Source organism: Herpailurus yagouaroundi, unplaced genomic scaffold, assembly GCF_014898765.1.
Source record: "Herpailurus yagouaroundi ecotype Mexico unplaced genomic scaffold, PumYag 100, whole genome shotgun sequence".
Lineage (NCBI taxonomy): Eukaryota > Metazoa > Chordata > Mammalia > Carnivora > Felidae > Herpailurus > Herpailurus yagouaroundi.
In genome coordinates, this window is record NW_024412391.1 from 29,356,067 (window position 1) to 29,383,381 (window position 27,315).

Consider the following 27,315-nt stretch of genomic DNA (forward strand, 5'->3'; position numbering starts at 1 on the left):
TTTGTCCCCCCCCCCCCCCCCCGTTTGCACATGCATGCACATTCTCTCTCTCAAAATAAACATTAAAAAAAAGTAAACCTACAAAAAATTCAAAATATTCAAAAGGCATTTTCCCCCCAAAGAGCCGGTACTTCATATTTTAATACTCATCAAATTAAGTAATGCATATATCCTATGTTCCTGGACTACTGTATTTTTCATTATAAGGAAAGGCAATTTTTACCAAAGATGTGTTTTTTTTTTTTTTTACCTAAGCGATAGAATATCATGTTCTACTTTGTGAAAACTGAGAATATGTGGAGAAGTTATTCTGTACATTTCCTCTCAGGATCTGACTGTAAAATGTGACCTTTACTGAAAGCTGGCATTATGTACAGATATTTTGATATCTCAATTGCATGAAAACATACCTTAACAAATTGAAAGCAGTGACCTGTCTCTACTCTCAAATATATAAAGAGAGGGTAGAATCTTTCAAGCTAAGGGGAAAAGGTGGGGAAAGGGTCATCAAATACTGGTAGAGTAGCTCTACTGAAAAGCAGTGCAGGAGTGAAGCAATAAACCATTCTCATTCTGTAATGAAGGCTTTTAATAGATAAGAAAAAAATAATAAATAGATTTGTTTCTTAAATTTGGGTTTTTGCTTTAAAAATGTGCTTTAAAAAATAAAAATATGCTTTAGCTGCACTTCATTTCGCACACCTGAGTCATCATAAATTTCCTCATGTAGCAATATTTGCCTTCCAGCATCAGCTTTTAGGAAATCTACCAGGACAGCTCACGTGAAAAATGTATATTCCTACAAAAAAACTTAAAAAACAAACAAACAAACAAAACAAATGATTTGTTTCACTTGTTAAAAAACACAACTGACATAGGTTTCTCCAATTTTTAATATTTCTGGTGGTAGAAAGAGGTTTCCAGTTGCGACAGAGACACCTTAACTCACACTGCAATTCTCTCAGGCAATGCGTGCGCCTTGTGTGTCCTTTCACAGTGCAGTTCACTTGGAGACAAAAGCAAGAAGAATTTGTTTCACTTGAGCTACTCCCTTTTAACATATGCTTTCCAGCTGACTAAAGTTATCTTTCAAATTGCAGCAGTCAAAAGGGCATCAGCCATAACCATCAAAACTGTTATGGATTTTTTTTAGCACTATCATGCTCAATAAACAGATGAGAAACTTGTTCTAATTTGTTCGTTAATGTTCTGGTTTTCATAATTTACCATGTACATATGCAGTCCTACAATTACTACAAATTAACTATATTAAAAGATACCTGATTCTAAAATATCATGTTCAAAAACTACCTCCTGTAAAATATGACCACTGGAGAAAAAAGAATTCTTATGTTGCCATTCTAAATAAGAATATCTCATTGGCCTTGCTGTTAAAAGAACAATAGAAGACTAATTAGCTCAACTATGTATTAGTCCCAGTGAGGGAACCCCAAAGCCCACAGTAATTTTGACACAGATGTATGCCACATGATACCTTTATTATATGCTAATGATATTTGACCAGGAAACATAATCAAAACTTTTTTAAAAAATCAATTAGAACTATTTCATTATAATAAAAAGAAAAGATCTACATTCACTGTAAGTTCTTTCAACAATTTTTGCTAATTCAATTATTTTCTGTGCATCTTTAATAGATCAACTTCGTGTATTTTCCATCTGAAATAATCATTTTAACATCTCTAAATGACCACGTATAATATTTTGGAGGCTATAGAGCCATAGACAGTCAGCTAACAAAAGATTCAGGTTTGCATCAGTCATTTTCCCATGATTGTTGCTGCATCAAGTAAAGGTACATCCATGCCTTCCCTTCCCCAGATTTTCACCAGGAGGTACAAAATTATTTAATGTATTAGCCGTTAGAGTTTTGTAGGTGGTTGTGCTGATTGGTTTCAGTCACCATCAGGAATACACCTAGGAAATTTTTTTTTTTTTTTTTTTTAGTTTTTTCAACATTTATTTATTTTTCGGACAGAGAGAGACAGAGCATGAACGGGGGAGGGGCAGAGAGAGAGGGAAACACAGAATCGGAAACAGGCTCCAGGCTCTGAGCCACCAGCCCAGAGCCTGACGCGGGGCTCGAACTCACGGACCGCGAGATCGTGACCTGGCTGAAGTTGGACGCTCAACCGACTGTGCCACCCAGGCGCCCCAGGAAATTTTTAAATATATATCTCGGTTCACAGGTCTTGAAAATTAGCTAGCAAAATCCTATAGTCCTCTCTATCTGTTTTTCCATTCTTCTAGACTTAAAGTTGCGTGTGGTCAGAAGCTATTTCTACTGTGTTTGTTACTGTATGTTCATCAGCTAGCACCACATCTAGATTTTAGTCAATATTTACTGAATGTTTATTCTTGCATACAGGAAGAAATGAATGCTAAAATTCTAGATTACAAGGAGCTACAAAGCAGGCATCCATTTTAAGTTTTCCTTGGGTGGCATCTACCTTTATGCCTTGCCCAATCAAACATCAAATAAAACTTATGTGCTAATGATGATGGAAAATGAGGATAATGATGATTATTATAAAGCATTGTTCTCCACCTTGGCTTTACATCAGACTCATATGAGAGTGTTGAAAACACCATTGCCTGGGTTCAACCTCGATTTTATAATTGGTCTGGGGTGTGGCCTGGGCATTAGGGTGTTAAAGCCTCTCCAGGTAGTTCTAGTGCACAGCTAAGATTGAGAACCACTTAGGTATGATGACGTCATGATGCCTATGATGAAGGGAAATTTCAGAACATCCACCTTATAATTTTACTTTATGAAAAATAAAAGGACCTTGTTTAAAATAAAAAGCCAAGTTTAGGAAATATAACAAATCCATTGCATTTCTCCTTGATACACTGGTGCGCGCGCACACACACACACACACACACACACGTGCACAAATACAAACTTCAACACTTTCCTTTGTTCTTTTCCTTACAGTCCAAAGAGAAAAAAGTATTTAAAAAAAGACTTAACAAGAGCTACGTTTGACCTGCTCCTTAAATAGTAATGACAGAAATATGTATAAAATTAAGAAGCTTGGGGAAGGCGAAAAGAAAGTGGAGAGAGAGGCTACTGATTCTAAACCTACAAAGGCACCTATTTTCCATAATAACAAAAATGAGAAGATGCTCACATTCAGACTGCCTGAGCAGGTGCTTTCTCTCAACTGTCTGCTCACTTGCCTGACCCTTTCCATTCTGTTTTAAACTAAGAATACTTAACTCCAAGGTAACTGTTCAACCAAAGACTCTGAAACCAATCTCGTCACAAATTAAGAAATATTTAAGAAGCTTGAACATATAACTCAGAAGCTCAGCCTGGTGTTATTATACTGTGACTTTGGGCTCTGCTTTCATAAACAGATTTCTGCCTTGTCCCCACATAGATAAATCCTTGCTTTTACACATTTTTCAAATTAATTAATTAGTTAATATTTATTGAGACATAATTGACATTATATCAGTTTAAGGCATTGCATGTGTTGATTTGTTACATTTATGCATGGCAATGTAATTGCCACTATGACATCACTTATATGAGGAATCTCAAAAAGCTGCGAAACACTCTTAACCTTCCTTATGCACTAGTCCTGTGACAAGAGTTCTTGCTTGGTTTCTCTCACTTCTCAGGAACCAGAATTCTGCTCTTTCTCCTCTCCAGAAACTCTTTACTATTTTCAGAAAAACTGTAACTTTGGGGCCAAGGTCACCAAGCAGCTGAGTTGATAGACATCTGCGAAGTGTAATTTATAATTACAAATATCCCACGTGAAACACATCCCAAGCTATCTGCTAACGCATCTCTGCTAGAGATGGGTTTACTTCCGTTCAGCGAATTCTCTGAGTATGCTAGGGCTATTGTTATGGAAGGTGGATTTTCCAAACTAAAAATTGGACATACCCTGAGAATGTCTAGCAATAGGAGAGAATACTTGATGCCAAACTCAATAAATCCAAAGTTAACTAAAACAATTTTTCCTAAAATACTCTTTTGGTCATAGAATAGGTCACTACTCCTTATGCAAAAATTTTTACTACATCTCAGAACAGAGAAGAACTATTGAACTTCGAATGCTAGAACTGTTTAGAAAAAAATGAAAACAAAAGGTATATAAAAACAGTTCATGAACAGAGCAGTAGTTAAAGCACGGTATTTAATCTGTAACATTTCTATTTATTGATTGCATGAAAATTGGAAAAACGTTTTTCTCTACAGAATTTTCTTGTGTATAAATGAGAGAATAATGCACCCAGGCTGGTGGCCAGAGAAGCAAGTATTAAAATGTAGTTCCTAGAATAATAATTAATATTACTGCCAAGAATAGAAATTACCTTCCGTGTGCTTTGAAAGTGCGTAAACACTTATTTTGCTCCTTTAGTTTACAAAGACGCTTATTTGTGAAGTCAGAAGTTGTCATGGGGCGCCTGGATGGCGCAGTCGGTTAAGCATCCGACTTCAGCCAGGTCACGATCTCGCGGTCCGTGAGTTCGAGCCCCGCATCAGGCTCTGGGCTGATGGCTCGGAGCCTGGATCCTGTTTCCGATTCTGTGTCTCCCTCTTTCTCTGCCCCTCCCCCGTTCATGCTCTGTCTCTCTCTCTGTCCCAAAAATAAATAAACGTGGAAAAAAAAATTAAAAAAAAAAAAAAAGAAGTTGTCCATCAGTAGTTAAGTGTTGGTGGAAATGCAGATTACCTCACAGCTAATCCACTCACAAGAATTATAATAAGAAACTTTACTTTCTGAAAAAGAAAGGAGAGCTAACCAGGAGATGCTGTCACCTATTTTAAGCGAATTTTTTAAATACTTAACATTCCACAGCAGGGTTGTTTCACTTCCAATAGTTCTTCATAGGCAACTATCAACCAGGTTAGGAATTTAGTGCATAGTTATTGTGACATGAGTTTTTGATGAAAGCAATCAGCTATTGTTAGCAAGTGAAAGTTGAAAAGATTGCATTGGTCAAACAAAAGCACTTTTAGGCTGCAAATGCGATTGAGAAAAGGCAACAGTCAAAACACTGCCAAAGTGATTCGTGATATTGGAATGTTATCTGCATTAGGTCAGAGGAAATGTTGAAGTGGTGTCATGATGTACAGATCAACTCTCAATTTAGATTTTGATAATCTAAGATTTTACAGAACGTTCACAAGCATGGTCATAATGGAGTAATAACCACAAAATGTTGTTGAATATGTATCATTTAGAAAAGAGAATGTAGCAAAGGTGCATGATAGTTTTGCTTAAAATCCTGTCTTGTCAAAAGTAAGTTCTATACGTGTATTATTGTCAAATGATTTTTTTTGCTTCAATTTTGATGTCCTGAAGTTTTTTGTTGTGCCTTTATTATTATTTGTTTATATTTGGCAATCTCAAGCTCTCACTGAAAGTAATTGGCTTGTGATGACAAGTAGGTGATTTATTTGGAGCTATGGGGAACTTACTAATATATAATGTAACCACAGCATTTAAAGAAATTAGCAAACCCAGCAGCAGGTGATACCTATTAAAAGAAGAAAGCAGCTTATCAAGTGGCTACGATCCTTGGATTATAGAAGAGACTGCTGACTGGGTCCATGCTAAGAGGAAAGGGAACAGAAGGCATTAGACAATGGTTCCTTCACTTAATTCTATCAGGGTAGTGTGATTGTCTATGACTTTGAGAAAAATTAGGTTGGAAAATCAGAAAAGCGAACTATAAGAGTGTTTTCCATAAGCTGTTCTGAAGCACTAGAACTGATCAACACCATTTATTCATCTCATGAGTGTATATTAACTGCTTGCTAAGTAACACACACATGAGTAGGAAGTCAGAGGGAGATCACGTTGATGACTTACTTGCATTAGAAGCATTTTTGACAACATTTTTACTGAGTTTCAAGGATGAGTAGGAGTATACCAAAAATATGACACAGAAATTAGTAGATATTCTAAACAGGAAGCTAAGGCTGTGAAGATTGGAACCAGGATGTGAAAAAGATGGAGGTTAGGGAGGAGAGGTAGATGGGGTCTAAAAGGATGGAGGAGCAAGCAATGGCTCTTAGATTCCTTTTTATTTGTTTTTAATGTTTCTTTACTTTGAGAGTGGCGGGGAGGGGCAGAGAGAGAGGAAGACAGAATCCCAAGCAGGCTCTGTGTTAACAGCATAGAGCCTGACATGGGGCTCAATCTCAGGAACCAAACTGTGAGATCATAACTTGAGCACAAATCAAGAGTCAGACGCTTAACTGATTGAGCCACCCAGGCACCCCTTAGATCCCGAATCCAAAACCACAGCGATTCAGATTCAGGGTGCCTAAACTGTGGGGCCATGGGGATTTCATTGGCTTATTTTTTAAACAATGGCCAAGCAATTCTGATATAGGTGGTTATAAACCCCAGGTTCAGATACCCTATGCTGGGTGATGAGGAGACTATGAAGAATTTAAAGCAAGTTTAAGTGCAAGAATTTAAAGTAAGGATTAAAGTGGGAAAGAAAAGGAGGGGAAATATCCATGATAAAAATTTCTGGCTAGGGTGACTGGAGCACCCTAGTGGGTGGGGCTATTAACCTAGACCAGGAATATATCCTGAGAAAACTTCTAATTCTAAAGTAAAAGATTCAGTTTATGTTTAAAGTTGTCTACTCAATCCTGGAAGAAATCAGAGTTCAATTATGTCATAATTTGTAAACACTAGAATGCATAAGATAGCTAATTTACCGAGGCTCATTAATTCATTGAAGAAAAGTTCATTGAACCAGGCATTATGAGGGGTGTCTACTCTTACCTTCAACAAAAGATATTCAAGGTAATATCTGGCCTTTCTGTCAAATGGAGTCACCTCTGCTACTTTTGGCCTTTGGGTCTTCAAGTTCACGTAGATAACCAATAGTGACTGAGCTATGCACTCAAAGTGATGTGGAAATGTTGCGGTCTGGAGTGAAAGATCAAGAAAGAATTTTTGAGACATTTTCAGTGCAAAAAGGTGGTTTTATTAAGACATAGGGTCAGGACTTGTGGGCAGAAAGAGCTGCACTTGGGTTGTGAAGGGTGACTGAATATATACTTTCAAGTTGGGAAGAGGTTAGGGATAGCGTAAATTTCTAAGGAATTTGGAAATTTTCCAGGACCTTGAGGGGGGTAGCTATTGTTAGGAAAAGGTCATTTATTATTGTCTAGTAAAACTTAGTCATGAGACCCTTCAGATGTGTATCAGTGGACCATATGTTTGGAGGATGATTGCTAACATACATCTAGGGGGGTAGAGATAAAGGAAGTTTCCAGAGGAATTTTTATATGCTAAAGGAGACTTACAGGATCCTGGAGGTTGGGATAATGTTAAGCTAAGATCGCCTTTTGCTGTGAGCAAAGAATTAACATTGAGGCAGTTGAGTTCCTAGAGGAAGGTCACTCTGCCTGTCTCAAGGACCTGTAAATGGGTAGTATGTTATAAGGAAATTTAATTTTTTTTTCTTTGGCCTCTGTTCCCCATATCAGTAGGAGTGAGGCCATGTCTAACTCACCTGTTTCTAATCAGACATTACTTTACCCAAGTGAATCCTGCTGAACCAAGTTTTCAGGATCAACCATTGATCTAGTAGAATAATACAAGTTTGTTTATAGTGGGGCAGAGTAAAATTTACCAGATAAGGTATGGGAGTCATTTCTGGTCTTGCAGGATAAAAACTAGAGCCTTCTAGAAGAGACTGACAAGCTCTCTTTGTCAGTCATGGCTGCTTGCCTCAATCCCTTTGCATAGTCTCCTCTTTCAACCTGGCCCACCCCACAATCCAGTACCCCCTCCTTACCCTTCCCTAAAAACAAAGACAGTGCCACACCCCACCTTAATTGTGGTTTGCAAATTGAAGAACTCAAGCTTTATCTGGAAGCCCTAAGAGGTTCTCTTGGGATAGGGAATTGATTATTGCATAGGAGAATAGGTACTGGTTCACTCTCTCTACCAGTTAAATTTCTCACTAGTTACCTAGGAAACATACAAGGTCAACACACAAAGTTGTGCAAGTCATACAGGCTGTTGTCTCTACAAATACCCAGCTGAAAGAGCAGGTGGCCCCAGCCTGCACTTGACTCCTCTAGTGTGAGCCTTGTAACAGGGCTACATCCACCAAGAGGGGTGCCTTTTTTTATTTGCTCAAAGGCACTACTATCTGGTCCAGAGGGACCCTAAAGCAAATTCTACCAAGGTGAGTCTTAGTTTACTGTAGAGGGTGTGACTCATTCCAGACCCTAACCTACATTAAAACAATTATGATGACTATAAATTACATTCCTTTAGTCTTCTGGGATGTATGGCATCAGTTTCTGTTAGATCCAACAATTTGAGGGATGGGGAACAGCAATTTAGTATTTCCTGCTATAGATTAATAAAATACGATTCTGTCCATAAAGGAGTCTACAAGCTAACAGATCAGAAAACATATACACAAATACGTAGTTATTTGTGTGCTAATTAATACACAAATTAAGACAGTGAAAAAGAAGCACAGTCTTTTGTAAGTTTAGGGAAGGGAATTTCTTCTGACAGAGGAAACTGAAGTCTTCCAGGAGACTGTAACAATCACAGGCCATTGAGAGGTAGACAGAGTTTTAACAGCAAATGAGAAAGCACTATGTATAAATACAACCCAAAGGCAAGGTGAAAGGAAAACTCGAAGATATGCCAAAACTATACTGCTTTCAGGGAGAATGCAAATATTTCAAGAAGAGTAAGAAAAAGTAATGCTAGTTTTTTAAAGTTTATTTTGAGAGAGAGAACACGCACGCAAGCACATGCGCAGGGGGAGGGGGAGTGGCAGGGAGAGAGGGAAAGAGAATCCTAAGCAGTCTCACTGTCAACGTGGAGCCAGATGCAGGGCTTGATCTCACCAACCATGAGATCATGACCTGAGCCAAAATCAAGAGTCAGACGCTTAACCTGACTGTCGCCCAGCTGCTCCAATAATGCTAATTAATACTGTAAAAGTATACTCAGAAGAGAGAGACTGGAGGACTCATGTCAACCAGTCTGGATTTTAAACCTTGCAGCCCAGAACTGCCCGTATGACCACTCTTCTGTGGTCCAGAAGAGCTCCACATTTATCTATTATGCATACCAGTGTCACAAGGTAAAAAGAAAACAAACAAGGGGCGCCTGGGTGACTTAGTCAGTTGGGCATCCAACGGGCTCAGATCATGATCTCAGGGTTTGTGGGTTCAGGTCCTGCAATGCGCTCTGAGCTGACAGCTCAGAGCCTGGATCCTGTTTTGGATTCTGTGTCTCCCTCTCTCTCTACCCCTCCCCCACTTGCCATGCTGTCTCTCTGTCATAAAAGTAAAGAAAACGTTAAAGAAAATTTTTAAAAAGAAAAGAAAACAAACAAAACAACCACTAGTTGAGCCTGGCTTCATTTTTTAGATGGGAAACTGGTGCTAAGAAAGATACAGGAGGGGTGCCTGGGTGGCTCAGTCGGTTAAGTGTCAGACTTTGTTTCAGTTCAGGTCATGATCACCTGGCTAGGTGGGTTAGGCAGTGCAGAGCCTGCTTGAAATTCTCTCTCTCTCTCTCTCTCTCTCTCTCTCTCTCTCCTCCCCCTCCTCCCTCCCCATCTCATTGCCCCTCCCCAACTTGTGCTGTCTGTCTCTCACAAAATAAATAAACTTAAAAGAAAAAAAGAAAGAAAGATAAAAGAAGCCTGACCCACTCACTGCATGTAACTAGTTAATGGCAGGCCAGGACTAGAACTTGAGGCTTTTTCTCTTTCCACTTCTCAGCTTCTCATCCTGGAATGCTAATATCCTCTGGTGCATAGGACAGAGCATTAGAAAATCAGCTGAGCTATGAGTTAAGATGACACATTCTAGGAAATATGGATTTAATTCTGAACATTTCGAAAGCATTCCGGTGTAATGAGGGTAGAAAAGTAGATTGTTGCCAACTCTTGGAGGTTCTTAAACATTAATCCAAGCAGTGGTGGATTCAGTTCACGAGGCAGTGCATAACCACTAAACTTTTAAAACGGTGGAATGTAATTATTGGACTTAATGTGTTTTAATTGCCTTACTTTAAAGTCTCTATTGCTTATGTCTTTTCAGTAAGAAATGAGGTTTGTCTTTACCTTTGTTGTCACGGTTGTTGAACCGGAGCCAAATTGTCAGTTTAGTTAGCTGAGTTTTGGTTTTTATGTTCTCTTTCTTTCTTTCTTTCTTTTTCATTCTGTTTTGTTTTTCCTAATTTATATGTTCTTTGAACTTCTTTTAGATTTGATCTGAGACCTGAGAATAGTTGAGAATCGCACAGCTCCTCTAAAGATTTCTCTCTGCTGTGTGTGAAGAAACTAAAAAAAAAAAAAAAAAAGTGACTGCCGAGGGTACCCTCCTATTGAACAGGCTAAGAGTCTAGCTCTGATATTAGGGAGGCTTACAGAGTCGAGAGTTCTTGAGAGTCGATGCTCTGGACTTGTGGTGGAAGGTTTGATCATGGTATACTGGAACTGCTACTCCACTGCCCAGCACAGTGGGCATGCTTTGGAATTTAAATTTAGTGATCTTTTATTCTCTGCAGCTATGTCTGGGGAATCTTCCAAATCAACAGTCTGCTTTATTTCAAAGCCTAGACAAAAATATTACAAAACATAGTTCAGTCTTTCCTTTGTAAGTTGTATAAAGTAAAAATGCACGAAAGCTCTGAGAAGTCAAGTGAAATTCAAAGCTGGCTCTATTACAGTGCAGAGGTCCTTCAACCTACCAGATGATCTATCTTGTTATGTTTTCTGAGGAAACAAGGATATGATCAAGAAACTCTGGTTGGGGCACCCGGGTGGCTCAGTCAGTTGAGCGTCTGACTCTTGGTTTCAGCTCAGGTCATGGTCTCACAGTTTCGTGAGTTCGAGCCCTGAGTCTGGCTCTGCCCTGGCAACACGGAGCCTACTTGGGATGTTCTCTCTCTACCTCTCTCTCTGACCCTCCCCTGCTCATGTTGTCTTTGTCTCTCCCAAAATAAATAAATGCATTTAAAAAATTAAAGAAGAAACTGTAGTTGGAATTGAAATTGGTTTTTCTTTATTTAAAAAAAAATTATAATATTTTAGTACAATGCTATAATTATATTAGCTAGGACTTTCAATAGGAATAAGTAACTTTTATGGTTTGATTGATGTTTACTATTAAAATAATAGTATTGTTTGACTGAAATGATATATAAGTGTAACTTACCATATAAAATCAGCTTCTGAAATTTTTACTATCTCAAAGCTTAAAATTTGTGAAAGTCCAAATAAGTGCAATCCAAGGGTAATAATTACAGTGTGAAAATCCAAGAAGTTTTTGTTTTTGTTTTTGTTTTTGTTTTTGTTTTGCTCTCATGAATTGTTCCTAAAAGATAGAATTCAATATCAGCCTCATGTGAGATGTTCTGTTGCATTACTCAGGGTAACTTTCAACCAATGGATGTATTTTAACTTTATTAAAAAATTCTGAATTCTTGTTTCTCTTACCTTTCAAATGTCATACACTTTGTGGTGCTTTCTTATTAATGGTATTGTTTTTAAATGAGACCCAGAGACTCCTGATCTCAGCAAATATCTTGGTGAATACACTTTTGCTTTGGGGCAAGTACAACTTAATATTCATAACTCTTGGAATGCAGAAGCAAAACGTGAAGAGAATCATTGTGATTCCCAAGCTTTAGGTATTGGGGCTAAATAGCTGATGTGAACAACTTATCAGGGGATTGGCAACATTATTAAAGTATCATGTAAAAGCCAAAATCACTCTGAGTTTCAAAAATCCAGGGAAAGGAAAACTCTACTACTAGTCGACATTTCAATAAAATATGGCTAAGAAGAAAATGCCTTGTAGCAGGAGATCTCAATGGGCTAGCTATGAGCAAAACAATAAAGCAGAGACAAAGCAGTAAAATAAAAATACATCCCAGTAATAACACTTGAAATCTGAAAATCAATTAAGGCAATTTTGAATAACCCAGAATTAAGTCGTTTGAGATGTTCAAATGAGAACCAAGTAAGTGAGGTGCCTGTGTGTATTAGTACTTTTGCCTCCAGAGGTCTATTGCTCTCTACCCTGCAACGGTCACCAAAATCATTGAAGATGCCAAGGAGTTCCCAAGTTCATGTTTACTATTGCATGAAATTACTGTTATGTAGTATGCATCACAGTGCATGGAACAAGAAAGAACTGAAAAGTATTCTCAGAGTTTTAAGGATCTGGGTAAAAAAATTTGGGCGGGGGGAGTAAACACCTTACTTTTAAGTAAGAATACTTCGTTGCAAATTGAGAGGTATCAAATGATATCACATATGTATATTTCTGTCTCTGTTCATCAATTTTCTTTTCTGGTAATATTGTACCCTATGGCCATGTACTATTTTATATACTTAATAAGATCATACACCATTTATAAATTCATATATTGAGAATGGGACAAATAAATAGACTGGTTATGCTGGAAAAGAGAACATTGGAATAGGTTTATCAGTGTTGAGAGAAAAAAGATAACTTTAGTATCCCTAAGATTATTCCCTAATATTATATATCCCATTTCTCCATTCTGGAGAAATTTGAACTAAGAATGAATAGGCAGACTTACCCCAGTTTCCCTAAATTAGTGACCCTAAAGTAGAGACATCAACAAGGGCAAAAAGAAAGATTTTGAAATACAATCAGGCAAAATAAGGAAGAATTGAATTGCAGATCCCAAGGATGCATGATAGTCTAGGACAGTTTTCTATAGAAATCTACACTAAAAAAATCCTGATAAAGTTTTAAACTTTGGAGGTAAATAAAGAATTCTTTGGTCAAAAAAATTTGTGTGTGTATGTGCATGTGCACGTATATGTGTGTATAAATAATAAAAGGTGAAATGTCAGACTGTTCCTAGACTTCTACTAAACCTAATCTAGTGTCAGAAGGTACCAGAAGACAAGGGCAAAAATGTTAGCAACAATTTAATGGCAAAGAGTGTAACTAAGGATTGTATACAAGGGTGCCTGGGTGGCTCAGTTAAGTGTCTGATTCTTGGTTTCGGCTCAGGTCATGATTTCATGGTTCCTGAGATTGAGCCCCATGTTGGGCTCTGCACTGACAGTGTGGAGACTACTTGGGATTCTCTCCTCCTCCCTCTCTTCCTCTGTCTCTGTCTCTCTCTCAAAATAAGTAAACATAACAAAAATATTGCATATAAATAGGTTGTCAAACTAGGGCAAGAGGAATACATTTTATAAATAAAAAACAGCAACAACCAAAAAATACTCAGAGAAGATACAACTCATGAGCCCTTCCTGAAGAAACAGAAAGATTACTTGATGTTAAATACCTAACCAACGGTGTGGGTGAGGATGTCGAGAAAGGGGAACCTCTTGCATAGTTGGTAGGTATGCAAACTGATGCAGCTACCTGAAAAACAGTACAGAGATTCCTCAAAAAGTTAAAAATAGAACTTCCCTACCATCCAGTGATTGCACTATTTAGTATTTATCCAAAGAATACAAAAATACTAATTCAAAGGGATACGTGCACCCAATGTTTACAGCAACATTATCTAAAATAGCCAAATTATGGAAAAAGTCCAAGTGTCCATCAAATGATGAATGATAAAGAGGATGTCATATATATACACAATGGAATATTATTCAGCCATAAAAAGAATGAAATATTGCCATTGGCAATGACATGGATGGAGCTAGAGAGTATAATGTTAAGAGAAATAAGTCAGAGAAAGAAAAATACCATATGATTTTTCTCATATGAGGAATATAAGAAAAAAAGAACAAGCAAAGGGAAAAAATAAGAGAGAGAGAGAGAGAGAGAGAGAGAGAGAGAGAGAAATCAAGAAACAGACTCTTGGGACACCTGGGTGGCTCAGTCGGTTAAGCATCTGACTTCAGCTCAGGTCACGATCTTGTGGTTTGTGGGTTCAAGTCCCGCATCAGGCTCTGTGCTGACAGCTCGGAGCCTGGAGCCTGCTTCGGATTCTGTGTCTCCTTCTCTCTGCCCCTCCCCCATTTGTGCTCTGTCTCTCTCTATCAAAAATAAATAAATGTAAAAAAAATTTTTTAAAAAGAAACAGACTCTCAATTATAGTGAACAAACTGATGGTTACCAGGGGAGAGGGGGATGGGGAGATAGGTTAAATAGGTGATGAGGATTAAGGAGTGCACTTGTGATGAGTACTGGGTGATGTATGGAAGCGTTGAATCACCAATTATACACCCGAAACTAATATAACACGGATGTTAACTGGAATTAAAATAAAAACTCTAAAAAAAGAAATACAAATTTCCAGGTATAAAATAAATAAGTCCTATGGAATAAAGCATAGGGAATATACTCAATAATATTGTACTAACTTTGTAAGATGACAGATGGTAACTAGAGTTATTGTAATGACAATTTTGCAATGTATACAAATGTCAAATCACTACGTTGTATATCTAAAACCAATACACTATTGTAGGCCAATGATACCTCAATAGCCAAACACAAGATTTTTAACACAGAAAAAATAATCTAACCAACTGAAGATGGCTTGATCAGAGATGCTGGGATAAAGGAAGAGAGGTATCTGTCAACACCCAAAGATAGTAAAGCAATAATTACAAAGCTGTGAGATAAAGAAAGCATGAGTCAAAAATGTATACTCAACCACGTTATCATGCAACTATAAAGGAAACAGAGATTAAGATTCATGAAGGAAATGCTGCAGGTAATGAACCTTATGGAGAAAAAATCAAGGTCAAGCAAAAGAAATAAAAAAAAACTATGTGATGAAACCCTGTCCCAAGAGATGGATTTTTTTTAAGTTCAGAACTGAGAAACAATGAAATTGACAGAAGACAAAGGATGGTGAGTTTTGCATTCACTTAATTATAAAACAAAGAGTTAAAAATGTAGAAATCACAGAAAATTCATATTATTAACTTGGAATATATATATATATATATATATATGTATATATATATATATATATATCAGTGTATGGCATCCACTATTTGGGAGGTATTGATTCTTTGAAAAAGAGCTGTATGGCTCGCCTGACGTTTGGTTACAGTTATTGTGTGAATTTTCCCTTACCACTCCTCCAAAATATTCCTCTATATAGAGGTCATGAAGGCTGTGTTATTAAGTTCGGTAGTTCCTAGTTCTTAGCAATTTGGATCAGGAGAGGAAAGCATCGGAGCACGTTTGAGTGGGTTTTGTTTGTTTGTTTTGTTTTTTTCTCATCTTTCAGCAGAACACACTCCATAAGAGAAAGGAATTAAAACTTTAAATTTTTTTCCATACTCAGTGATTTTTTTTTTTTTTTTTTTTTTTTTTTTTTTTTTTTTTTTTTTTTTTGGTTTTTGTTTTTGTTTTTGTCAACCCCAGATCATTTGGGAAATTTTACCACCAGTGATGCTAAATTTTTATCTAGAGTGCACAAATTCCATCAGTTCAGGGGCGCCTGGGTGGCGCAGTCAGTTAAGCGTCCGACTTCAGCCAGGTCACGATCTCGCGGTCTGCGAGTTCGAGCCTCGCGTCGGGCTCTGGGCTGATGGCTCAGAGCCTGGAGCCTGTTTCCGATTCTGTGTCTCCCTCTCTCTCTGCCCCTCCCCCGTTCATGCTCTGTCTCTCTCTGTCCCAAAAATAAATAAACGTTGAAAAAAAAAATTAAAAAAAAAAAAGAAATTCCCTCAGTTCTGCTTCAGTTTTCAAATTCTGTTAAATGTCATCAAAATTGAAATTGATTTTTTATATTAAAAATAGCATAGTATTGTTATCAAATCATCTATCTACCCATCCTTCTACACATATAAATATGCACCACATTGTATAATCAATTTTATGAATGACTACTTCAGATGGCCAGGTTTTGGTTGAGTGGGGTTTTTCTATTTTTTCTATTTTTAATACATAATTTACAATTAAAATATGTCATATTTATAAGAATTTTTTTTGCTGTTGTTGGTTCACAGCAAAAATGAAGGTAAGGTATAGAGGCACCTGGGTGGCTCAGTCGTTTAAGTGTCTGACTCTTGATTTTGGCTCAGGTCATGATCTCACGGTTCATGAGAATGAGCCCTGAGGTGAGCTCTGAGCTGACAGCTTAGAGCTTGTTTAGGATTCTCTCTCCCTCTCTCTCTCTGCCCCTCCGCCTCTCTGTCTTCCTCTCTCTCTCTCTCTCTCTTTCTCAAAAATAAAGAAACAAACTTTAAAAAAAGATTGAGGGTAAGGTACAGATATATCCTCTGCCCACACTCATGCACAGCCTCCATTATTATCCCTCACCAGAGGGGTACATTTGTTACAACTGATGAATCGACACATGGACACATCATAATCACCCAAAGTCCACAGTTTACATCACAGTTCGCTCTTGGTTTTGTACATTCTATGTGTTTGGACAAATGTATAATGATGCATATTTCTTAGTAGGATATTATACAGAGTATTTCCACTGTCCTAAAAATCCTCAATGTTCTGCATATTGATTCCGTCCCCCTCCCCAACCCCTGGCCACCACTGATCTTTTTACTGTCTATAGAATTTTGCCTTTCCCAGAATGTCATATAATAGCAATAATACAGTATGTAGCCTTTTCAGATTCGTTTCCTTCACTTAGTAAATACGTTTAAGTTTCATCAATGTCTTTTCATAGCTTGAGAGAGTCTTTCATTTTTGAAGGAAAATTTTGCAGGGTGTTAGGTTCTAGGTTGGTGGTCTTTTTCTATCAACATTTGAAATATTTCACTCCAGTTTTCTCGCTTGCATGGTTTCTGAGAAGCTGGATATGCCTGTTATCTTTGTGGCTCTATAGTTAAGGTATTTTTCCCCCTGGCTTCTTTCAGGAATTTTTCTGTATCTTCAGTGTTCTATAGTTTGAAAATGTATGCCTAGGTATTTTTTGTTTGTTTTCATTGCTGTGGGTTTTTTTTTTTTTCTTTTTTTCTTGCATTTATCCTGCTAGATGTTCTCTGAACTTCCTGGATATGTGATTTGGTGTCTGAAATTAATTGGGGGGGGGGGAATTCTCCACCATTTTGTTCCAAATATTTCTTCTGTTCCTTTCTCTTCTCTCACCATCTATTTTTCCTATTAAGCATATTTTACACCTTTTGTAACTATTCCACAGTTCTTGGATATTCTGGTTTTGATTTATGGGTTTTTGTTTTTTGGGTTTTTTTTTTTTTTTTAGATTTTTTTCTCTTTGCTTTTTGATTTTCCAGGGCTCTACTGATATGTCCTCAAGCCCAGAGATTTTTTTTCCTCAGCACCATTCAATCTATTAATGAGCCCATCAAAAGCATTCTTCATTTCTGTTACAATATTTTTTATCTCAAATATCTCCTTTTGGTTTCTTCTTAGGATTTCCATATTTCTGCTTACATTCCCTATCAGTTCTGGCATGCAGTCTTATTTATCCATCAGGGCCCTTGCCATAGTAAATATAGTTGTTTTAAATTTCCAGTATGATCATTCCAACATCTCTGCCGTGTCTGGTTCTGGTGTTTGCTCTTTCTTTTAAAATCGTGTTTTTTGCCTTTTGGCATGACTTGTAATCTTTCCTTGATAGCCATACATGATGTGCCTAGTAAAAGGAACAGCTGTAAATAGGCCTTTAGTAATGGGTGGTGTGGTGTAGGGGGAGGGGAAGTGTTGTTTAGTCTTATGAGTAATCTCCGTCTTTCAGTGAGCCTATGCCTCTGGACTATTAACTGAAGTGTTTCTCAGGGTTTTGGTTTGTGTGTTTGTTTTGTTTTGTTCTCTCTCTTTTGGTGGGACCATATGGCTAGTGTTGGCTGGACTTGGATATTTCCCTTCTCCCTTGTGGAAGGGCTAAAGCTGTCTTGAATGAGGAATTTCCCTACCCCTAGGTCAGTTAGGCTCTGATAATGCCCAGCTGGTTAGGCCCTGGTTTATTAGGTTCCCCTGAGAGAAGGCTTTATAAAGAACAGCTATGTTCTGGTCTACTTCAAAATGGTTGCTTTTCTCCTCCCCTTGATGGAAGCAGGAGACAATGTTTTCTCCGTATTTACTGTGGGAGCCAAGTCAAGCTTTTGGAGGTAAATCTCATTAACATAGTGGTGGTCCCCCTCTATGACTGGGTGGCCCTGGAGTTTTTAACTCCTATGCTTGCCCACGCTAAGCCATCAGCAGTTTCTCAAATACATTTCAGGTCTTCCTACCCTGGCACTCATTCCTGTGGAGGTGTCGGCTCTTGAGTCTCTGCTCAGGTAAGTCGTGACTCCCTGAATTGATAAGGTGTCTCTCCAGTCTTGGGGGCAGTCATTTGCCTTGTGTCCTCCCTTCTCTTAAGAACTTGAGAACAGTTGTTGACTTCTCAGCTTTTTATTATTTTTTAATTTTGGCTAATTATTTTATTTTATTTTCTTTATTTTATTTTTATTTTTATATAGTTTATTGTCAAGTTAGCTAACATGCAGTGTATACGGTGTACTCTTGGCTTCAGGAGTAGATTCCTGTGATTCATCACTTGTATGCAACACCTTGTGCTTATCCTAACAAGTGCCCTCCTCAATGCTTATCACCCATTTCCCCGCCCCCACGCCCCCACCCCACCCTCATCAACCCTCAGTTTGTTCTCTGTATTTAAGAGTCTCTTACAGTTTGCCTCCCTCTCTGTAACTATTTTTTTTCCCTTCTCTTCCCCCATGGTCTTCTGTTAAGTTTCTCAAATTGCACATACGAGTGAAAACATGTTATCTTTCTCTGACAGACTTAGTTTGCTTAGCATAATACCCTCCGTTCCATCCACGTTGTTGCAAATGGCAAGATATCATTCTTTTTCATTGCCGAGTAGTACTTCATTGTGTGTGTGTGTGTGTGTATACACACACACACGCACACACACACCACATCTTTATCCATTCATCAGTGAATGGACATTTGGACTCTTTCCACAATTTGGTTGTTGTTGATGACACTGCTGTAAACATTGGGGTACATGTGCTCCTATCAATCAACACTCCTGTATCCTTTGGATAAATTCCTAATAGTGCTATTGGTGGGGCATAGGGTAATTCTATTTTTAATTTTTTGAGGATCTTGTACACTTCCCCTCCCCACCCCCCCACCCCACCCCCCGGCTACTTTTTCATGTTTTTACTTGTTAGAATGAAGTGGCAACTTCCAAGCTCTTTGCATGCAGAAATGAAAATCAATATTATTTTAAAAAGTAATTTTGAAACAAAGTAAAAACTAGTGAAGATTAAAATGTAAGTGGATAACATTATAATTAATACCATAGTGTACAAGGCCATAATTTTTAATCTATAACATTTTTTTCCTTGCAAATGGTTACACTTGTATTCTTAAAATGTCTACATTGAGACATTTTTGGTTTCCTACAAGTTGCCACTTATACCTAGGATTTTAAGATCTCAATCAGGAATAAAATTTGATATTTGAGTCCAAAGTATCATATTTAAAAGTCTTTCAGACATTAATTTCACTTGCCTGACACCAAATTCTTACTGCATTAATTTATTCAAGACTATTCTCATCATTTCATATTGACCTGAAATTTCCTATTTTCAGCCTGGCAATTGAAAAATTAACAAATGATGTTTCTAACATAAGAATAGTATCTTCTTAGGGCTTAGAAGCCCTAAGCCTGAGTGGCTTAGTTGGTTAAGAGTCTGACTTCGACTCAGGTCATGGTCTCACAGTTTATGGGTTCAAGCCCTGCATCAGGCTCTGTGCTGACAGCTCAGAGCCTAGAGACTGCTTCAGATTCTCTCTCTCTCTCTCTCTCTCTCTCTCTCTCTGCCCTCCCTGCTTGTGTTCTGTTTCTGTCTCTCAAAAATAAATTTTTAAAAATTTGTTTAAAGAATAGTATCTTTTTTTCCTTCTTTCTTTTTTGACCAAGACTTACCCAGAATAAGGATGTTCTTGGCAGTTACACTATGCTTTGCAATGTGCCTGAAATTCCCTATTATTACTTTGCCTGTGTCAAGTTCATTTTTTTAAACATCTATTTATTTTTGAAAGAGAGAGAGAATGTGTGTATGAGCAAGCAGGGGAGGGGCAGAGAGAGGGAGACAGGATCCGAAGCAGGCTCTGCGCGCTGTGAACACAGAGCCCAATGAGGGGCTCGAACCCATGACTATGAGATCATGACCTGATGTGAAATCAAGAGTTGGCCACTCAGCCTACTGAGCCACCCAGGCACCCTGTCTATGTCAAGTTCTTAAACATTCCTCAAACCATTGCACAGTCTACCCCATACCAATTACCGTGTGAAGAACAATTAGACAAGAAGATCATGGACTGTGGAGGGAAGCTGGATGAGTTTGAACCCTGGCTTCCTTACTCATCAGCTGTGCGACCTTGAGATAATTATTTAACTTTTATATCCCTCAGTCTTCTCACCTCTATAATGAGAACAATAAAAGTGCCTATGTTATAGGTTGTTGTGAGGATTAAGGAAGTTAAAATAAGTCAAACATTTAGGTATTTCCTGGTACACAGTAAACACGATGTGTTAGCTTTTATCTTGATAACAAATATCCAACTATAAATTATTCTTTTTAAGATCTGAGTGCATACATGACAAATAAGATTATTAGAAATACCATGTGTTAATATAAAAACTAATTTAAAATATTGAAACAGGCTTTGTAGAAAAAAATTCAGTAGGCTGACCATACAATTTGCATTACCTAGGGCAATCTCAGTTAATGCTCGTTGTCCTGGCATACATTTTTTTTTGAGATAGAACTGATAAATAGCAGGGTGTAAGTTTAAGGTGTACCACATGTCGATTTGATACATTTATATATTGCAAGATGAGCCATGCCTGGGTGGTTCAGTTGGTTGAGTGACCGACTTTGGTTCAGGTCATGACCTTGCAGTCTGTGGGTTTGAGCCCCAAGTCGTGCTCTGTGCTGACAGCTCAGAGCCTGGAGTATGGTACAGATTCTGTGTCTCCCTCTCTCTCTCTATGCCCCTCCCCTGCTTGTGCTCTCTCTCTCTCAAAAATAAGTAAATAAACTTAAACAAATATATATTGCAATATGACTATCACCATAGTATTAGCTAACACCTGTATCACATAATTATTTCTTTTCTGAGAAGAGAACAATTAATATCTGCTTTCTTAGTAACTTTGAAGTTGATAATATAGTATTGGTGACTATAATCACTATGCTGTGTGTTAAATCTCCAGAACTTACCTACTAGTTGCAAGTTTATCCCCCTAAACATCTCCCCAATTCCCTCACATGCCACTCCTTGGTAACCAGCATTCTACTTTTTGTTTCTATGAGTTCAACTTTTTTAGTTTCCACATAAAAGTGATACACAGTATTTGTGTTTCTCTGACTTACCTCACTTCGCATAATGCCCTCAGGCCCCATCCATGTTGTCACAAATGGACGGATTTCCATCTTTCTTGTGGCTGAATAATATTCCACTGTATATATACTTGCCGTCTCTTCTCTATTCTTTTATATATTGACAGACCCTTATGTTGTTTCAGTATGTTGGCAATTGTGAACAAAGCTGCAATGGAGATGGGAGTACAGATGTATTCTCAATACTCTGTTTTCATTTTATTTAGTCATATACTCAGATGTATGATTACTGGATAATAGGTCAGTTCTATTTTGAATTTTTTGAGGAAACTCCATACTGTTTTCCATAGTGGCTGCACCAATATACATCCCCACCAACAACATTGGAGGGTTCCCTTTTCTCCTCATCCCCAACAATACTTATCTCCTGTCTTCTTGATAATAGCCTTTCTAACAGGTGTGAGATGATGATCTCCTTGCAGTTTTGATTTGCATTTCCCTTGATTAGTGATGTTGAGCATATTTTCATGTACATGTTGGCTATTTGGATGTCTTACTTGGAAAAATGTCTGTTCAGTTCTAATGTGTCTCTTTGATTCTCACAAGTAAACCAGTTTGGATGATAAATGTTAAGAATACTTTATAATTAAGGCAAAAAATGCATCGCTGGAAGGACATGGTTAAGATTAGAACTAAAACATATTTTTTTTTGTAAAATAATGTTGACTGATGAGTTGAAATAAAATGTTTCAGGGGCGCCTGGGTGGTTTGGTCGGTTAAGCGTCCGACTTCGGCTCAGGTCATGATCTCACGGTCCGTGAGTTCGAGCCCTGCGTCGGGCTCTGTGCTGACAGCTCAGAGCCTGGAGCCTGTTTTAGATTCTGTGTCTCCCTCTGTCTCTGCCCCTCCCCTGTTCATGGCTCTGTCTCTCTCTGTCTCAAAAATAAATAAACGTTAAACAAAAATTAAAAAAAATGTTTTAGGTTTAAACACCTGTTAACAACCAGTAATTAATTGACTAGTTCATTTAACAAATGTTTATGTAGTGGCTGTTTTGAGGATAAATCTTTGAACAAGACAGAAAAGCTCCCTGTCCATGGAGTTGACCTTTTGTGAAAAACATAGATATTAATAAGTAAACAAATACCTAGAATGATGCATGGTAGGCATGAATAAATGCTTTTTAATTGTTTCCAAAATAAACAAGATATGATTGATCTTGATAAATGCTTTGAAGAAAATGAAATTATACGAGGAGAATATTCAGATGATATACAAAGGGCAGGACCCGCTGGAAATGACCTGGATGTTCAATCTGAATTGCCTGGCTTTGGACAAAATAGTTGGGACCAGCCCTACTCCCACCTCTGGGAGAAATCAAGTGTTTTTCTCCACCTGGGCCCCAGGGTCTCCATATGCTGTCAGCTGAAGTCCATGAACAATTTTATTTCCCATAACACTTCACCTCTCATATCCAGACTCTCTGGCATCCAGGAAGGGTGATGTCCTTCATTAATAATGTTGCTCTAATGCCTGACCTGTTAAAAGGAAGAGAGGAAACAGGGTTCCTCCATTATAAAATAGACTGAAACTACATACTTAGTGTTGCTCCTTGGCCTGGCTTCTCTCTCTGGGCCCTAGAAGAATCAGGTGTATCCTTGCCTTCTGTCTCGATGATGTTAACCTTAAAGGTTTTGTATTTTATTTTCAAAGTAATGTGAAATCATTGAAAAGTTTAAAGCCAGGGAATGACACGATCTCACTTAAGAAAATTATTCTGATAGCCGTGTAGGTAATGGATTGGAGAGGAATAAGAATGAATGTAGGAAGGTCAGTTCAGAAGCTCTTGAGATAGTGTGGTTTGTACAATGCTTCTGGTGGCATGAGTGGAAGAAATAGAACAACCTTAAATAGGTTTTCCAAGATTTGTCAACGAATTACATGTCAGAGGTAGGAAAATGGAAGAGTCAAAAATAACTTGGTGTGTGGTGGTGTTTTCTTGGAGACACTGGATGGTGACTTGGGAATCTAGTTAACTTCCAGGGAACTCTCAGTGGTGTACTGGTCTGGAAGGGGAATGCCCAGAGTGTCTGGTGTACCTTACTCTAGATCACCATTCAGTGGTAGTCCTTAACCCATAAAAACATACATGACAACTCTCTTCGTAGTCCTGGCATCAAGGAAACTGATTACATAAATGATAATATCAATACGGATGGCAGGATTCCTTACAAGAAGTAACCTTTTCAAGAGGGGCTAATAGAGGCCCTCCCATAAAGGGATCTGGGTATAGATCATAGTATCTATTTATTCCAGTGTTCCTTTTGTCCTTATTTAATCATAGCTTTTCTAGTTCAGTTTTCACATTCATCTCTTTCCTAAGAAAATTTCAACATAACAATTGCTTGGATTTAAGAACATAGTGTTAGAAATATAGGGTTCCTAGTAAGCAAAATAGCCTTGCAAGTTCCGAATAAGATGCAATTTTGGCAAAATATGTTGAAGTACCCGAAGAAGAAAGGGGGAATGGGAATTAGCCTGACTTTTTTTTCAGCTTTTTAAAATTTATTTATTTGGGGACAGAGAAAGAGTACATGCATGCACATGAGTGGGGGAGGGGCAGAAAGCGAGGGAGAGAGAATCCCAAGCAGGTTCTAAACCTTTAGTGTAGAGCCCAATGCGGGGCCCAAACCCAGGAACTGCAAGATCATGACACGAACCAAGATAAAAAGTTGGGCGCTTAACTGACTGAGCCACCCAGGCGCCCCAGGAATTAACGTGATTAATAAGTCTATTTTTCCCCCACTCTCCGTCTCTGTATTGCACCAAACTGGGTATTACTAAATGTAACATTTCGCCTATCATGCTTTAAGTTTTCTTCAGGGAAAAGAAAAATAAAGCAGTTTTTCTCTTGAGGAGTAAAGAACCAATATTATGTTGTTATGGCAACCAAAGTTGCAAAACATTTAAGAGAAGGCTGGTTCTTCAAAAGTTGCTGTAACTTGGTAATCATGCATGAACAATGGCATTTGTTTGAAATGCACTCATTATTACCTGATTATAATTGTCCCCAGGATGTTCCAAAGAATTTCTGGAAGAATTACCTCCTCAAAGCCTTTTAAAAAATTAACAAGCCAACTATTTATTACTTTATTAAGAAAATTATTCCAAACATTTCACTCGGTCTAGTATATTTAAATCTATTTTCCTGTAATTTATGCATATCTAGAAACTTTTATATTGACTAAAAGTATGCATCACCTATAGCTAGGCATAAGTCTATAAATTATTTATCAGCCATACTTACAGCTATTAATTGGGTTTTGAATGGAGGGCAATATCAATATTTCAGATGATTTTTATTCTTTACTGACTGCTTGGTTATAAATACATGATTTTCATGTATAAAATGTAATGATCACGTAATATATATGAGATTGTGTGTCAATATTTGTCAACAAGTTCATTCTGTTTCCAAAAGGATTCTAGTCTTAAATTCCTTAGTTTGGTATTTCTTCAGTATGTGTGAAAATTGTATTAACTACAAAATGTATATAATATCACTACATTACTTAGAAGTTTAACAGAAACAATTTTAGCAGCAAAACACAACGGAAATGTCCCCAAGTCTAATACAGTGATTTTCAGCTGTGTGCATGGATGTTTTGTAAGCACAAATTTCAGGTCCATATTCCTGGACAATAGGCTTGGGATGGTTCTTTTATACCTCTGTTTCATAGGTGATTCTATGTAGCATCATCACTGTTTGAGAGCCTTTGGACTGTTTTAAACAGGAAGCATCTTTTTAAGTACTGTGAACATCGCTAAGAGTTCTATAATGGGAACATGCAAGATCATTCTAAATACTATACTTAAACTTTATTTCTAAAATTGACTAATTCTTCCAAATAAGCCTGAAAAGGATGCTCCTGGACAATATTCTCTACAGAGTTTGTCACTAATTCATAGCTGGAAGAATACTGTGGGGTCAGAGAGACAAACAGGTGGTCCTGATGCTAGGTGGGGCCTGCAGCCTTGCTGTTGAAGCTTGCACAGTGTATTTTAATTGTTTTAGTTGAACTGACCATGTATAAACTGTATTTGAAGTTGAACCATTTAGTTTTTAGTTTCTCTTGGAGAATCAGAAGTACTCACAGCATGGGCCTGCTTTCCCACTGAGGCTGGACTGTGTTCTCCCTTCACATGCTTCTGGCTTCTCCAGGTTGCCCCCAGTCCCTGCCTCCTAACCTGTGTGTGTGTGTGTGTGTGTGTGTGTGTGTGTGTGTGTGTGTGTATTTGTATGTATCCCCCTTTGCCAGGGAAATCTTGGGCTTTCAGCCTCTGCGCTTCCTCTGGACCCTGCACATGAGGTAGCTGGATGTAGCCCCTCATTCAGATCTATAACCTGCCTGTCTCCCTTAGCAATGGGGTTTGCACTCTGGTGCCCACCATTGTCTTTTTCAAGTAATGAGTTCTTTTGTCACTTGGAAGATTCAGCTCAAGTGTTTTCCTCTAGGAAACTTTATCAGAATTTCCAGACTAACTTAAGTGCCCCTTTTCTGGGCTCCCAGAGCACGCTGTGTATTTCTGGACCCTTAATACATTATTACATTGGAAAGATTTGTGTTTCTTGCACTAAGACCAAGGATGGAAGGTGGGCATTGCACACAATTGGGGCACCAGGATGGCTCAGTTGGTTTAGTGTCAGATTTTGGCTCTGGTCATGACCTCAAGCTCTGTGGGTTCAAGCCCCACATAGGGTTGTGCACTAACATCTCAGAACCTACTTCAGATTCCGTGTCTCCCTCTATCTGTCCCTCCCCCCTCTGTGTTCTTTCTCTCTCTCTCAAAAAAATAATACAACAAAAAATATCCCTCAACAGTAACAACAGCAACAAAAAATAAGCATCAGAGGAAAGCTTAGCAGTTGAAGGCAGGGTAAAAGTTGAGTCACAGGATGAGGAAAGTCTTCTAAACCTCTCCAAGAAATACATGTTGAGTTGAGTTGTTCTTGGTTAAGATCACTATGAAAAACCTGCAGCTTTATTCTCTAGGAAGAAAGACAAATCTTGTCATATGGAGCTTATTTTTTTCTTTTTCATTTTTGGGTCTTGGAATGAAATGGGAAGAAAAAGGAATGAAGCAAAACATGGGATAAACAGAAGTTTACCTGGAGCAATAAATGTCTAAATAGAGCCAATTTTTATTTTAAAGCTCTCTGTCCATGTGATAGACACTAAAACCCCTTCAGGGATAAATTGGTGTTTTGGGGCTAATAGTCAACAATGTTAGTTGCAGTGATCTCCCTCCAGGGACTGGGAGAGTCTAGGTGTTCACAGTTTGGAATACTTTGTTATTAGATGAAATATTTTCACACCTCAGTTCATTTTACAAAGAGATACTCCAGTTATTAGCTGTTACCCTTAAATGCTGGAAAATAAGAAAGCAAGCAAAATCAAAAATTTAAATTTTAACATGTATTTTTTAAAGCATACTCCATAGAAAAAGTATAGCCAAAAGAAGAAAACACGGAAAAGTAAATGTTAATTCTCTTGTCCTTTCATTTACATTTTGGTGTTTGTTTTTCTATATTTAAGTGACCTGGGTTTTAAAAGCATTTTTCCTTGGGGTGCCTGGGTGGCTCAGTTGGTTAAGTGGCCAACTTCAGCTCAGGTCATGATCTCACAGTTTGGGAGCTAAAGCCCTGCATCAGGCTCTATGCTGACAGCTCAGAGCCTGGAGCCTGCTTTGGATTCTGTGTGTGTGTGTGTGTGTGTGTGTGTGTGTGTGTGTGTGCGCGCGCGCCCCTCCCCTACTTGTGCTCTGTCTCTGTCAAAAAAAAAAAGGAATAAATGTTAAAAAATATTTAAAAAATATTTCTCTTGCTAAAAGGTATTTTTAAATATCAACAACTTAAGATACACAGTGTTGCATTTTTTTAAATTGAAATGATTTACTTAACCAGTCCCCTACTCTTGAACTTTTGGCTGCTGTACATTTATCATG